The 16241-nt window shown below is 32.5% G+C and overlaps 1 non-coding gene across 1 annotated transcript; it reads left to right on the top strand.

Annotated features, from left to right (window-relative positions):
- The first annotated feature begins 15564 nt into the window (after positions 1–15564).
- LOC142521575 (small nucleolar RNA R71) lies at positions 15565–15670 on the top strand. Its single transcript, XR_012814281.1, has one exon. It is a non-coding gene; the product is annotated as a small nucleolar RNA R71 (small nucleolar RNA).
- The last annotated feature ends 571 nt before the right edge of the window (positions 15671–16241 follow it).

The following is a 16241-nucleotide window of genomic DNA, read 5'->3' as shown; positions in this document are numbered from 1 at the left end:
AAGCTTAAATAATTATTTGGGACATTTTAGAGTCATGAAATCAAGGAAAAAATTCGAAAACGTAAAATGTCGAGTCCAGGGGTAAAACGGTCTTTTTACACCGAGAAATTAGTAAAGGTCATGGCAGTGCCCTAAATGCTGTTTTTATGGAATTATGATTATTTTTAAATGTTTATGAAATGTTCATCATTAAATTATGATTTTTAATGTTTAAGGGATTTTATGATTTAAGGAAGACATTTAAAAGACATGTTGCATGCTTGGTTTCAAAAACAAAATGTAATGCTATTCATAATTTTTATAAAGTGATGAGAATTTAAATGTTGAAGGAAGTGAAGTGATTGTGAGTAATTCGTTAATGTTGGCGACATCGTGAGGGTTATGGTCCCAGTGAGAGCCCGACGATCGTGTTTCCATCATTGCGAATATGTGGTAACGGTTTTGTGGTAACGGAAGAATGGGAATATTGTGAGGGGAAAGGCCCCAGAGGGAAACCATTTATGGGGAAAGGCCCCCGAGGGAACCTCGACGATCGTATTTCTATTCAATCATGATAGGCCAGGGCCCAGTTGACCGGTGAGAGTGTTGCTGGTGTCCCCCGCCGCCCAGTACTGCGGTTTCACGTAGATGGATCCATCGATTTTCATGTCATGTCATGTCAGGAAAGTCACAATTAACGATCTGAATTCAAAAAAAAGGGAAAAGAAAATGTTTATGATCATGTTAAAATGGTTTTATGTCATGTCATGTTGAGGAAAAAGGAAAAGGTAAAGGTTTATGTTATACATGTCATGAAAATGTTTATGCTTAAGGTTGATGCATCATTATGAAAATGTTTCTATTTAAAGTTCATGCATCATAAAAGATTTACGAAAATGTTCATGTTTGAAGTTTATGCATATTCATGAAAACGATATTTTAAGTACAAATATTTTTCACTGTTATATGTTGACTGTATTATGTATTACTTGCTATAAAGATGATGGTGTGTTGAGTCTTTAGACTCACTAGGTGTGATGGAAGCAGGTGAGGTTGAGGGTGGTCTTGACGGATGATTTGACTGGACTGATGGCGCACACAACCCGAGGACCAGCGCTTCTACTATTTCCGCATTATGTTTTATGATTACTGATTTTAGATAAAGATTTTTAAGACTATTTATTTATGCTTTTGAGAGATTTTTGAGAGGTTTAGTATGGGCTATACTTTTCAAACTTATTGCTTTATTTAGGTTGGGTAAAACAGTTGACGATTTCATTTTATGACTCATGCACTTGATTTTTAAAATGCTAGTTGGTTGAGATTTTATTTTAAAGGGTAAAATATTTTATATTTTCACGAGTCATATGTCATGGTCGAAAATCGAGTGTTTATAAAAAAAAAATTTCTAGTACTTTTAAAGCAATAAAAAGGACAGGACGTTTCAATTGGGTTTTATAAAAATATGTGTTTAATGATTTTTATGCATGACATGGATAGTTGTTTATTTCATGTTATCGTAAAGTTCATGCATTAGGGTTTTAAGTTACATTTCGCGCTCGAACGTGTAACGAAGATCAGGATAATCTTGAAAAATATTTTTATTGAATATTAAATTTTAATTATTTAATATGAGGTGTTTTAAGTATGATTTTTGAAAATGGTTCTTGGTTGGGTATTTTTACTCGCCGGGCTATTTTTAACCGGTACGCAAATTTTAGCGAATCATGAGACTTTTTGAGGGTTCGTGCAATAATTTTAAAAATGTACCAAAACGAAATATTTTTTAAGAGTGTTATTAGGCTTTTTGGGTTTTTTTAAATGCTTAATGAGCTCAAAACTATTTTAATCTTTTTAAAATTCAATTTATGGCCCATTAGTGCTTGGTATTTTATTTAACACTACCCTAAACCTAATAATACCTTAACATCCGTCCCTCCCCCTCCATTCAGTTTTCAACAGCAAAACCGCAGCAAACCCTCGACCCCTTCAATTTTCAAAGAAAGCTTCCTCTCTGTCTCTCCGGTTCACGTCTCACGCGTAGTTCTTTGAACTTTCAAGCATATAATCATCAAGGCACGCCATGTATCTTTATTTTTGCATCATTCATACTGTATTTAGGCTGATATGTGTGCTTTATATGTATAATGCTTGACCCTTGCAAGGTTTTACGTTTATGCCTTAGATTTGTTCATGAAATCCACATGTTTATGCATTCAACTCACGTTTTATGATTATGGTGCAAGGGGCTGCAAGTATTAGGAACTTAAGGGGCTGCTCATGTCAAGGATCAAGATATGTTAGGTGTTGGTGTCTCGATTTGTCGAGCTTACGAGGGAATCATCCAGATCGAGAGCTTTGTTCAAGGTGTCGGGTAGATCGCATGATAGGTGGGAAGCCGACGGTGTGAGGATGACTCCAGGCATTGGACCAGACTTTGGCGGGTCTGATTCATGGCTGGAAAAACTCGAACATCGCTTGTCTTGACCTTAGGGCCGCACGAGGGAGACGAGAGAAGAGCGTGTCAAGGTTATGCGTGTTTTAAGGCTAGCGAGTGGTTGCAATCTACAGCATGCATGGGGCCGTGAGCTGGGTTAGTTCGGTCCATGAGGGTCCTAAGGTGAACTAGGAAGGGATGGTCAAAGGCTGGTCCTCGAGGGTTAGGTCTAGGATTGATAAAACTTGAGTGTGGCGCGACTAGGGTTTGAGGAGTAGCAAGGGCCGAAATTTCAGCAACTTTCGGTTACTGTTTGAGGGTCATAAGGGGTTTGAAATAAGTGGTTTTTAGGCTGGACATGTAGGTTTAAGTCATAGTTCAAGTTGAGAAAAGTTTTGTTGAAATTCGGGTTGATTCGGATTAAAACCGGGTCCAGTCCAAGTTTAAAAACGAATCATATAAGTTTTGAAACGGGCTTGAGTTTATGTCTAATAAATGATTATTATTATGTTTTCAGGTGTTTTAAGGAGTTTGGTTGGATTCGGGTCGAAATTTTGAAATTCAGGGGTAAAATGGTAAATTAGGGTTTCCAGGGGACCAATTTGCACGCAAGTCGAGTTTTTAGTCTCGGCAGTGCCATAAACAGGTTTTGACATGTTTTAAATGTTTATGTTATCATGAATATGAATTTTTATTTAAATATGAAAAATACGCTGCATGCTTGATTTTAAGAAAATTTACATATATGCATGGTTTTATTAAATGATGAATATGATGTCATGTTTTGAAGGATGGGAGTTAGTTGTGACTAGCACGATGACATATATAAGCTAGGGCTCAGTGGACGCATAATACTGTCGCTGATGACCCCGTCGATGGGTACCATGGTTACCCGTAGATGGATCCATTGAGTGACAATGATACGAAAGTCACAACTAATGAACATAATTCAAATTAAGAAAACGAACAAGTATATGTTGATATGAAGTGATATGTTACGAAAATATTTATGATTCGAAGGGTTATGATTATGAATATGATTTTTACGATCATGAAATGTATTTTTATTACAGTATGTTTCACTTTTATTGTTATGTATATGTAGTAGCTATAACGTTACAGAAGTGTTGAGTCTTTAGACTCACTAGATGTGAATTATGCGGGTGAGCATATCGATGAGGAGATTGGTGGCGCCAAAGACTGAGTAGGCGGGGCCGGATGTGCGCATGCTAACCCGATGACTTTATTTCTTCCGCACATCATGGTTATGAGATAGGAGTGTTTTGGACATTTCCATACTTTGTCTTTTATATGTTGACAGTTCGCCAGGAGTTTTGGAAATATTCTAACTACATTAATTTTTCAATATGGAATTCCTCTTATTTTAAAATGTGTGAGTTTCAGTAGTCATTGTACGCATGCTTGTAAATGTTCATTTTCAAGAATTAGCTTTAAAAAAAAAACAAAAAAAATTCCTAATAGTATTTTAAACAGTAGATGTTTCAGTTGATATCAGAGCCGACCTCTCATAATACGGTGTGGTTCGGAGACAAACTAAGCAGAAGCTGGTGGGCATGTGAGACCTAGGGCTGAAGAGAGCGGGGGGTGATCGCCAGTTTCATGAGGTTGAACGGACAATGAGCGGCTCCTGCCAGGCTTCTAGAGGGAGGGAACATGAATGAACTGATCTTACACAGGAAGGAGAGGGATTCCGAAACTGTTCAGGTATGCGACTGTGCAGTTGAGGAGGGCATAAATGATTAGATATGTACATCTCATATCAAGAAAGTGAATTTTATTTTCGGTAGCTCATCACATAAGAACTCTAAAGTTAAGCGTGCTTGACTTGTGGCAATTAGGAGATGGGTGATTCACTGGGAAGTTTTCTAGGGTGCGTGTGAGTGAGAACGTAAACACGATGGAAATACTCGTCTTGGTACAGTAGAGATAGTCGTCGAACCTGAGGCATTATAGTTTGTATCAGAGCAAGGGTCCTATATAGGATTGTGTAACTGCCAGCTTCTGCAGCTCAGTCTTCAAGTCTCAAGTCTGTAAGCTTTTATGTTTTAAATAGTTTATTGCTATCATTTGCATGATTGCATGTTATACGTTTTACAGCGATTTACAGTACATATTTATCTGCTTTCATGGTTTAAAAATTAAATGTTTTGAAATATATATTAAATTACATGATGGGTTACGTTTAGAATTTGGATTGTATTCAGATATCATGTCTCAGACATGCCCCTAGCACGGATCGTCATGATGTGACTTCAAGAGGCGATAGAGGCCTTTCACCACCACCACCGCCAAGAGATGCCGCTACCCGAGTCTTGGAGGGTATGGCTAGACTTTTGGATAAGGCACAACAGGCTCCTCGACCACAAACGGACATCTACGAGCAATTTTGACGGCTCGACCCAAAGGAGTTCGGCCTACCACTGACCTATTCGTGGCGAAGGGTTGGATTCGGTCTTTGGAGCTACAGTTTCAGTACCTAAAGATGAGGGATGTCGACAGGGTTAGGTTCACAACTTGTATGTTGAAGGACAACGCATCCCTATGGTGGGAGGGAGCTGCCCACGGGGTAAACCTGGCTACCCTTACTTGGGAGCAGTTCAAGGAGGTATTCTACGGCAAGTATTTCCCAGCCGATCTATAACGTCTACTCATTTTAAAACTGAGGAAATATTTTTTTTAAAAGCTCTCATTTTGAAATAAACATTTTAAATAAATCGCATACGTACAATCCTACTTAAAAACATCATTTAAAAATTATCATAAGCAATTACCACTAAAAATATAGCGGAGTAAAAACGAGTAACATCCTAATACCAACAGTAAAATACTCATATCCTCTCAATTACATGAAATCATAAATGTGCGGAAAATCATAATGTAGAACCCGAAAATCATATTACGTATAAGCCATGCATAATTTATATTATTTAAATTAAAAATGAATTTTTATGAAAATATGAAGTGTTTTATTTATTTTAAAAAGTAGATGTTTAGTTTCACCTTTTCAGAATAAATACGCGAGGCCGGACCGGAGTTTGGAGATTTGAGATAAGATTAATAATAAGAAAAATATTCCTAAATTTAATTTAAGTCAAGAAATAATTTAATTTGAAGAAAAAGAATGTTTTAGGATTTCTTAAATTAATGGGAGTCAAATTAGTAAATAAATTCTATTAGGTTCAATATTTAATTAAAGTTTAAGTAAAAGGTGTAAACAATTGGGGATGAACTAATATAGGGTAAATATATTCAAGAAATTAAACATAGCATTTAAACATTTAAATTGAGGTCATATATGCCATGAAAAAGTTCTAAGCAAGATGCTAAACTAAATTAATTTGTTAATGCATTAAAAAAAATATAATGAAGGTTTAAAATCTTAAACAATTAAAATGCAAGGTTTAAATAAAAATATACAATGCAAATTAATAATAATGACCAACATTTAAAATATTTCAAAGGTTGATAACTCTCCATTCAAACTATCTCTAATTACACTTCATGGTGTATTCATGTCCTATTCTAATTCTCTAATTAGTAGGAAATTTAAATGCAATAAAGCACCTCATTTCTCCCCAACTAATTACCTAGCAAATGAATGAGACCATGCAGCAAAGAAATGAGAAAAACCAACGGCAATAAGGAGTGAAGGAGAAGCAATTCAAACCCATTCAAATTTACCACTAAATGTTTTTTTTATAGTGCATTCATTTCCCACTTTTAAACTCCATAATTAGGGGTAATACATGCATCATAATTCTCTTTGAAGCTCTTCAACCCCTTTATGCTAGCAAATAAACTGAATAACAACAAGAATAAGAACAAGTAATCGGCAGCAAGGGGAATCAAAAGCATTTCAAAATCCATTCCACTTCTTGACTTGTAACTCCCAAACTAAATGCATATTATAGCACCTTTAACATCTCATTTATCATTCACCTTCATCATCTACACTTCCTATACCCCCTTACCTTAAAAATACATCAGCAAAACAGCAGCTAGGAATCGTGCACAGCAGCAGTAACACAAGGAAGAAAACTCAACTCCGTTCCGCCGCTCGTATTAGTCGTTTTGATTTGTTTTATTCAAAACAAATTCCAGGCATGTATATGTTGTTTCTTTGCTCTTCAATCAAGTCCTATAAATATTTTTAAGCATTTTATGTTCAGGGTTCAAGAGGTAAAAACAAAATTTTGACAGCAACTACACACAAGTTTCGGTACAGATTTTTTTGGCTTCATCTTTGTGGCTCACGGGTTTGCTGAGTTTTATTGATTTCAGGATGTAGCTCGGTTCCAGGCTCACATAACTGCTACGAGGCATGAATTAGAATGTGTTAGGGTGTCTTTAGCTTAATGGTTCAAGCCCATACACGCATAAACCGAGAGATGACAACAGCAATTCCATGGGTACAGATTTTGTACACGTTTTCTATCATTGGATGGTAAAGGGTGTGTTCGAATCTTGGCTGTCCTAGGGACAATAGCCATGGTTAAAACCCTTCCTTAGAACGTCTAGGATGTGACCAAATCATCTTTTCAAAGCTTGCTTCATGGATCCCTCAGATTTTTACAGAAACATGACAAGTGCTCTTCAGTTTTTCAAAATCTGATTTTTTGTGTGAGTGACTTCGGTTTTGAGGTGTTGGGATGGGCTGTGTTTGGCCTCTAGCCCATATCCATGGTTCACACAACACTCTATCATGTCTAGATCATACCATGGTCAGTTAAATGGCCATTGGAACGACCCAAGATAGTAAACCATGTCAATACATCCCACTACACAGAAAGTTGCATTCTCGGTTTGGTACTGTAATTGTCTTAGGTGTTTGCTTGGGTTGTGGCTGGCTTTTAGCCCTTAGCCATGGCCCAAGCCATGCCTTAGGATGTTGGTAAGAGTCCTTGGGTGGTGGTTCAAGCCCATAGTCATTTATTTCAGGATTTTCACCGCAAACAAGTAAACTGCTACTGCCGCACTTTTCAAGCAGCTTTGAGCTTCGGTTTTGGTGCTTGTTTGAGTTCTTGGTTGGCTTTTAGCCCATGGACTTGGACTGGACAGTACCTTAATGAGTTAGGAAGGTCATGTTTTTGGCCATTTGTGATTTGGTCGAGTTTAGAGGTCATACGAGAATTTACGGTGAAAGGTGCCAAAATGACTCTCGAAAGATTGTTTTATGTTTTTGGATTCCTTTCACCTATTTTCGTGTTTTGCAGTTCTTATGCATATTTTACAGTATGTTTGGGGTATTTTTAATCATGGTTAAACGTCGGTTTAATGTTAGTTCGGGTTGATACAATACCATGATTGAAAATCAAGTGGTTGGTCCTAATCGTCTCGTTTTTGGCTCTATTGTCAAGTTTAATTCAAGATAATATTATTTGCATGTGTCACATATTAGAATTAAGTCGCAGCAAGCCTGAGAGCAATCCAATTCATCCAGTAAAAAATAAGTTTATAATTATATTACGTGCATAAAAATATAAAATGTTTATTTTTGAGATATATGCTATATGTCTTGTGGCCACCTTATGCTTATGGGTTTGGAAGTCGATAGGCGCAACCGAGGACCTCTCCACCCGGTGACTTACGACCGGTTTACGATTATGTATGGGTACGGATATCCAGTCCAAGGGCTGTGGTGATCTCTACCGCCCAGTATACTTTGGTTTAGTCTGATCAGGCGCTTACGTTATGTTATGGGCCACTAGCTTAGAAACATTATCTCTACCAGAAAAATATGATATGATATGACAGAGTTCTATTGAGCAAAGATTTTACGTATGATTTTCAGATATGCACGTAGTTATAATTATTCATGATACATTTATCACCGCACGCTTTATGATATGATATTTTTAAGTTGCATGTGATTTTACAATATATTTATTTGTTATTCACGATATATACATGTTGAGTCTTTAGACTCACTAGACTTGATTGTTGTAGATATTGATGAGGCCGAGACCGCGGATGGAGACCAGTGAGCGATCTTGGGACAGCAGTAGTAAACCCGAGGAACTCATGTTTTAGTTTATGCACCTGTTATCTTTCAAACTCGATTTTAATATGTTGGATTATTTTTAAATTGTTGTTTGAAATATTACGTTGACTTCCGCTGTTATTTTTAAAGTTTAAATTATTTACATGTTTATTTTATAAATGAGGCAAGTTATTTATTTATTTAGAAAAATTTTAATAATTCCGCAAAATTATGAATACGAAATACGGGCCTTTACACATAAGTTCCTCGGGTCGAGTCGCCCACCAGGCCTGCTGACTCAGAGTCCAGCACCTCCAGTCTCCTCAACATCGAACTCACCTGCATCACACACATCTAGTGAGTATAAAGATCAACACATCTGCACCATAAATAAAAATACCAATACATAGCACACAACAGTGAAAAATATCATAATTAACATATCTTTCATTAACTTTAGAAGCTTAAAGTAAACGTGTCAAATGCAATTGCTACAATATATAATTAAATAAACACATCTATTATACATTTTATATTAATTGATCAAATATATATATATATATAAATTGGTACATATGAAAAACTAATTTTTCTTATAGTATGTATTTTGGATATAATGAATATTAAAATCTAGTGTATTGTGATTTTTCAATAATTATTAACTAATGCGTCTCAGGTGCATTTTACTGACACCTTACTCGACATTGAACTAAAAATTATTATTATTATTATTACTCTATATAAGTATATAATTTTATTTTCATATAATAAAAAAAACTAAGAGGAGAAGAAGAAATTATTCATACCTTAAAAAAACATTAAAACATACCGTTGAATCATAAGTTTAGCATCACATGAATTTTCTTTTCTTACTCTTGGATGTTGGCCAGTTAAATTGAGATAAGAATGGATCTGGTTCATGACTAAATCCTTACAGTAAATCAATAAGTTCACCTTCACTTGTAGCAGAAATTTACATTCTTCGTGAAGCTAATGAAAGAAATCTCTGTTCCACAACATCATCAAGAAACGATAACAATTTATCATAATAGTTGTTAATATTTAACAAATCAATTAGCTTATGATGGATATTTAATTGTGCCCATCAAACAGTATGAAATATTTCCTCTAAAGTACCGAAATCTCCTGGCAAAACAATGAAAGCATCTGAATGTTCAATCATTTGAGTAATTCGTTCATACACGTTGTCCACTTTCATTTCTTATCCTATTGTTGGTCCAGTAAGACTGGCTAAGGTAATCGGAATAATGCCTAAGACTTTACTTCCACCTGTATGCGCAGCTTTTGCAACTTTTCTCATGAGACCAACTTCACCACCACCATATACCAAATGAATCTTTTTTTTAGCAAGTGTTATGCCAAGCTTTTCTTCTACTTCTGCATAAATTGAATCTTTTCCTGCACTAAATACACAAATATATTTTATTTTACTTACTGTGGATGTTGACATGTTTAGAAATATGTTTTCTGTAATTATTAGATAACAGCTTATGAATTTATAAGCGTAACATGCCAAAAGTCAATATTTGAACAGAAAATTATAATTAATAAAAGAAAATAAAAATGACATAAAATTAAAACACATATATACAGCGTAGTTGTGATTGTGGCTCATATCTTCCTCTGGTTTTACGTTCAGTAACGACTTCAACGCCTTCTAGGAGTCGAGGATATGCTTCCCATCCAATTTTCTTATAAATTGGCAAACATTTTCTTTTAACGTCAGATTCCCAAGACTAAATTGTGTATATATATTTATATATATATATATATTACTTATCAAAATAGATATATGTTACAACAGTAGGATCTTTGTAAGGCTGAATCCATCGTCCATATTGATATTTCTCATGTTGAAATTGCCACCATAGTTAAGAAGTTTATTTTGCACGTACCCACTATAATGTGTATCAAGAACCTCTAGAAAATTATCCAAAGGCTCCTCACTCAGACCATTCTTAATGAATAAAATTTTATCTTCTCTATTCATTGATGTCATTCCAACATTTTTGCATTTTCCCTTACAAGTCCACCTTGCACATTTATGACATCCACCTATACGTTTAGCTCTTCGCTTTTTGGCATATGAGCTTTTACCAAATCCTGGCATATGTCTTATAATTGTTTCACTTGCTTCCCCAACCAATCGGACTTTTGCTTCAATTATCAAACGGACATCATTCAGTATGTCATAAGACATCATCAACCATAATCGCTCACATCTAGCTTTATATATTTTTTTCAGCGCATTATCAGGTAAACAAGCAAAATATTTACGAAGATTCATAATACACGCATCCATATTTTTTTATTTTTATTATTATTATTATAATATATATATTTCAATTATTTTGGAAAAACTGAAGAAACCGACTTAAACAGTCACGGAGTACCGTTATCCGCCACTTAACCGGGAAATGAACTAGAATCTGCAAAAAAAAAAATGAAAATATCAAACAACTATTGTGGATGATATAAAAGCATAAAAACATCATTAAGAATTTTATTTTCGATAAAAGGCTTAAGTCTTTGCCCATTAACTTTAAACACGTCATTATTTTTAGGATTTTCAATATCAACAGCACCATGAAGATAAACAAATTTAACTATAAATGGTCCTGACCACCTCGATCTTAATTTTCCTGGAAATAAATGCAAACGAGAATTATAAAGTAGACTTTTGTCCAATTTCAAATGACTTTCTCATGATATTTTTTTTATCATGAAAGGCTTTAGTTTTATCTTTATAAATATTTGAATTTTCATATGCATCATTTCTTAATTCTTCAAGTTCATTTAATTGCAATTTTCTTAATTTAGATGCATCATCTAAATTAATTAAATGCTTCAATTGCCCAATAAGCTTTAGGTTCAAGTTCAACAGGTAAATGACAATGCTTACCAAAAACTAACCTATTTGGTGACATCCCTAATGATGTTTTAAATGCAGTTCTATATGCCCATAATGCATCAGTTAATCTTAAAGACCAATCTTTTCGATTTGGATTAACAATTTTTTCTAAAATTTGTTTGATTTTTATATTTGCAAGTTCAACTTTACCATTACTTTGAGGATGATATGGGGTAGAAACTTTTTGTATAATGCCATATTTTTTTAACAAAGAAGAAAATGATTTATTTATAAAATGACTTCCCCCATCACTAATTATTGCTCTAGGTATTCCAAATCGGCTAAAAATATTTTTTTTAAAAAATTTTATAACAACTTTATGATCATTAGTTCTACATGCAATTGCTTCAATCCATTTTGAAACATAATCAACAGCGACTAAAATGTAGGTAAATCCAAAAGATAATGGAAATGGACCCATAAAATCTATCCTCCAACTATCAAATATTTCAATAATTATGATTGGATTTTAAGGCATCATGTTTCGTTTTGAAATTGATCCCATCTTCTGACAGTTTTGACAAGATTTTCAAAATAAATGCGTATCTTTGAATAAAGATGGCCAATAAAATCAACATTGTAAGATTTTTGTAGCTGTTTTATTGGATGAAAAATGCCCTCCACATGCTTCAGAATGACAAAATTTAATAACATTACTTACTTCATTGTCGGGTATGCATCGTCGAAAAATTTGCTCAGGACAATACTTAAACAAGTAAGGATCATCCCAATAAATTTTTTTTACTTCTATAAAGAATTTATTCTTATCCTGTGAATTCCAATGAGAAGGCATTTTATTTGTCACAAGAAAATTTACAATGTTAGCAAACCATGACATAATAATAACATAAAACAACTGATCATCTGGAAAATTTTCATTTATTGATATTTCATTATGAGATGATTCAGTCATTATTCTAGATAAATGATCGGCTACGACATTTTCTTTTCCTTTTTTATCTTTAATTATAATATCAAATTCTTGTAACAATAAAATCCATCGTATTAATCTTGGCTTAGCATCTTGTTTATTTGATAAATATTTTATGGCAGAATGATCAGTGTAAACAATACTAGTAGAACCAATTAAATAAGATCGAAATTTATCTAATGCAAATACTACTGAAAGTAATTCTTTTTCAGTAGTCGAATAATTTATTTGCGCATTATTTAAGGTCCTAGTAGCATAATAGATTGCATAAGGTTTTTCTTCTTTTCTTTGTCCTAACACAACTCCTAGAGTATAATCACTTGCATCACACATTCATTCAAATGGTAAAAACCAATCTAGAGGTTGTAAAAAAGGTGATGTAATTAAAATATTAATTATTTTTTTAAAAGCATTTTCACATTTCTGAGTCCATTAAAATTATGTATCTTTTGTTAAAAGATTTGAAATTGGTTTAGATATTAGGCTAAAAAAATTTATAAACCTTCGATAAATCCTGCCTGATCCAAGAATGATCGAACTTCTTTGACTGTTTTTGGTGATGTTAAATTAGCAATAACATAAACTTTGGCTTTATCAACTTCAATTCCTTTTTCAGATATCACATATCCTAAAACAATCCCAAATTTAACCATATAATGACATTTTTCCCAATTTAAAACAAGATTTTTTTCTTCACATCTTTTTAATACTTCTTCTATGTTTTTAAGACAATTTTCAAATGAGTTTCAAAAAACAGTAATATCATCTATTAAAACTTCTACAAATTCTTCAATCATATCACTGAAAATACTTAACATGCATATTTGAAAAGTAGCCGGAGCATTACATAAACCAAATGGCATTCTTTTAAATGAAAAAGTTCCAAAAAGGCAAGTAAAAATAGTTTTTTCTTGATCTTCTTATGATATAGGTATTTGATAATACCCCGAATACCTATCAAGAAAATAATAATAAGAATTACCTGCTACTTTTTCTAGAATTTGATCTAAAAATGGTTGTGGGAAATGATCTTTTCTTGTTGCATAATTTAATTTTCTATAATCAATGCACATACGCCAACTAGATGGAATCCTAGCTTGTAGAGCCTTTTCATTTTTTCTAACAGTGATGCCTGACTTTTTAGGTACTACTTGTGTTGGACTTACCCATTTACTATCTGAGATTGGATAAATAATTTCAGCATCTAATAATTTTAATACTTAATTCTTAACAACTTCCTTCATATGTGGATTTAACCTTCTTTGTGGTTGTTGATATGTTTTAGTATTTTCTTCCAAGTGAATTCTATGTGTGCAAATTAAAAGATTTATACCTTTTATATCTTTCAAAGTCCATCCAATTGCATTTTTATATTTTTTAAGTAATTTAATTGAATCTTCTTCTTGATTTGGTAGAAAAGTGGAAGAAATTACAACATGAAATGTTTTATTTTCAGCAAGAAATACATATTTCAATTCTAATGGTAAAACTTTTAATTCAAGTTTTGTATTATCATCTTCTTTAAAATTATTTTCAGACTCAAAACTTTCTATTGAAAAAACTTCAGATTGTTGATTTTCTTCTTGTATATTTTCTTCTACAATTGTTAAAATTTCATTATCATATTCATTTTCATTTATACTTGTTTTTTTACATAAATTGAACACATTAAATTCTAGAGTCATATTTCTAAAAGAAAATTTCATTATTCCATTTTAACAATTAATTAAAGCATTTGAAGTTGCTAGAAATGGTCGTCCCAATATTACTGAAATTTCATTATGCACTTCTATGTGTTGTGTATCCAAAACAATAAAATCTACAGGATATATAAATTTATCAACTTGAACCAACACATCTTCTACAATACCTCTAGGTATTTTGATTGACCTATCTGCCAGTAAAAGAGTAACAGAAGTGGGTTTTAATTCTCCTAAATTTCATAAACTGAATAAGGAAGTAAATTCAAACTTGCTCCAATATCTAACAAAGCTTTTTTAATTTTATTTTCTCCAATAATACATGAAATTGTTGGACAACCAGGATTTTTATATTTTAAACTAGAATTGTTTTGAAGAATAGAACTTACTTGTTCAGTCAAGAATGCTTTCTTCTTCACATGCAATTTTCTCTTCACAGTACATAAGTTTTATAAAAATTTGCATAAGAAGGTACTTGTTTAATAGCATCTAATAATGTAATATTTATCTTTACTTATTTAAAAACTTCATAGATATCAGAATCACTTTTTTTTTTTATGATTTGTTAATGCATGAGGAAATGGTGGAGGTTTATTTGACTCATTTAGTATTTTAGATGATTTAACATTCACCATATTATTCTTAGAATTTAAGGTATCATAATTCTCAAAAGTATCAGGATTATCATTCTTACTCTTTGAATTTAAATGATCCTTGTTTTTATTACTATATGGATCATTAACTATTTTACAACTTCTATGGGTAATAAAAGATTTTATTTGATCAATTTTATCATTATTTAATTATTGATTTTGAGTTTTAGAATTAGGTTGAGGTTGAGATAGAAATTTTCTTTTTTCATGAATATTAAGTGCAGATGCAAATTTTGCAAGAGTATCTTTCAAATCACCAATAGATTGACTATTTTGAATATTGATAGTCTCTTGCTTTTGGATAAATGCATGAATTATATCTTCAAAGTTTTTTCTTGGAGGTGTAACATATGAAATATAACCTTGATGATTTTGGTTATTTTGAAAATGTTGTTGTGAAGGTTGTGCATTATTATCATTCCTCCAACTAAAATTAGGATGATTTTTCCATCCAAGATTATATGATTGTGAAAAAGGATCTAATATTGGTTTTTTATAATTGTTAACATAATTTGATTGTTCATGGAGATATTCTTAAAATGAAGGTAATGTTGGACAATCATTTGTAGAATGATCATGTGTATCACATATATTACAAACAATTTCTTGAGTACTTTTTAATTGACCAATCTTTTTCATTTCTAATGACTCTATTTTTCTTGCTAAAGATGCAAGTTAGCTTGAATATCTATATCATCTTTAAGATTATAGATACCACCCCCATTTGTTGAATTATTGATTTTAGTTGTTGGTGATTCTCTTGTACCTATATTATCCCAATTTTGAGCATTTTCTGCTAATGAATCCAAATACTCCATAGATTCATTTGGGTTTTTATCTTCAAAAGTTCCAATTACACATGAATTCTATCATTTGCCTATCTTTAGGTATAAGACCTTCATAAAAGTGAGAAACTATTCTCCATGTTTCAAAACCATGATGTGGGCATGTATTAAGTAATTCTTTATATCTATCCCAACATTGATAAAATGTTTCTCCTTGTTTTTGAGAAAAAGATGTAATTTGTCTTTTAAAATAGTTTGTTCCATGGGAAGGGAAAAACTTTTTGAGAAATTGTTGTTGCATTTCTTCCCATGATCTTATTGAACTTGATGTCAAATTTTGTAGCCATGTTTTAGCTTTATCTTTTAAAGAAAAAATGAAAAGCTTTAATCGAACTATATCCATGCTACAATTTTGATCATTATAAGTGTTACAAACTTCCTCAAATTCACTTAGATGTAAATATTGATTTCCAGAATATAAGACATGAAAATTTGGTAAAAGTTGAATAATTTGAGGTTTAAAGTTGAAATTAGATACATCAGGAGGAAAAACTAAACAAGATCGGGCACTAGTTCTAATAGGGTTTATATGATGTCTAAGTGTTCTTAATTGATCATGTTCTTGATTATTATTATTATTATTATCTTGATTATTTGAATTATCATCTATGTTTAAATTATTTTCAGATACTCGAATAAGTCTACCACTTTTTTTACGACTCCAAATACTAATACAAGTAAAAACAACACAATACTTATAAATAAAACTTAAATAACAAATATAAAATTAATTTATACATCCCCGGCAATGGCGCCAAAAACT

The sequence above is a fragment of the Primulina tabacum genome, chromosome 12 (genome assembly GCF_025594145.1).
Source record: "Primulina tabacum isolate GXHZ01 chromosome 12, ASM2559414v2, whole genome shotgun sequence".
NCBI lineage: Eukaryota > Viridiplantae > Streptophyta > Magnoliopsida > Lamiales > Gesneriaceae > Primulina > Primulina tabacum.
This window is presented reverse-complemented; position numbering and strand designations above follow the sequence as displayed.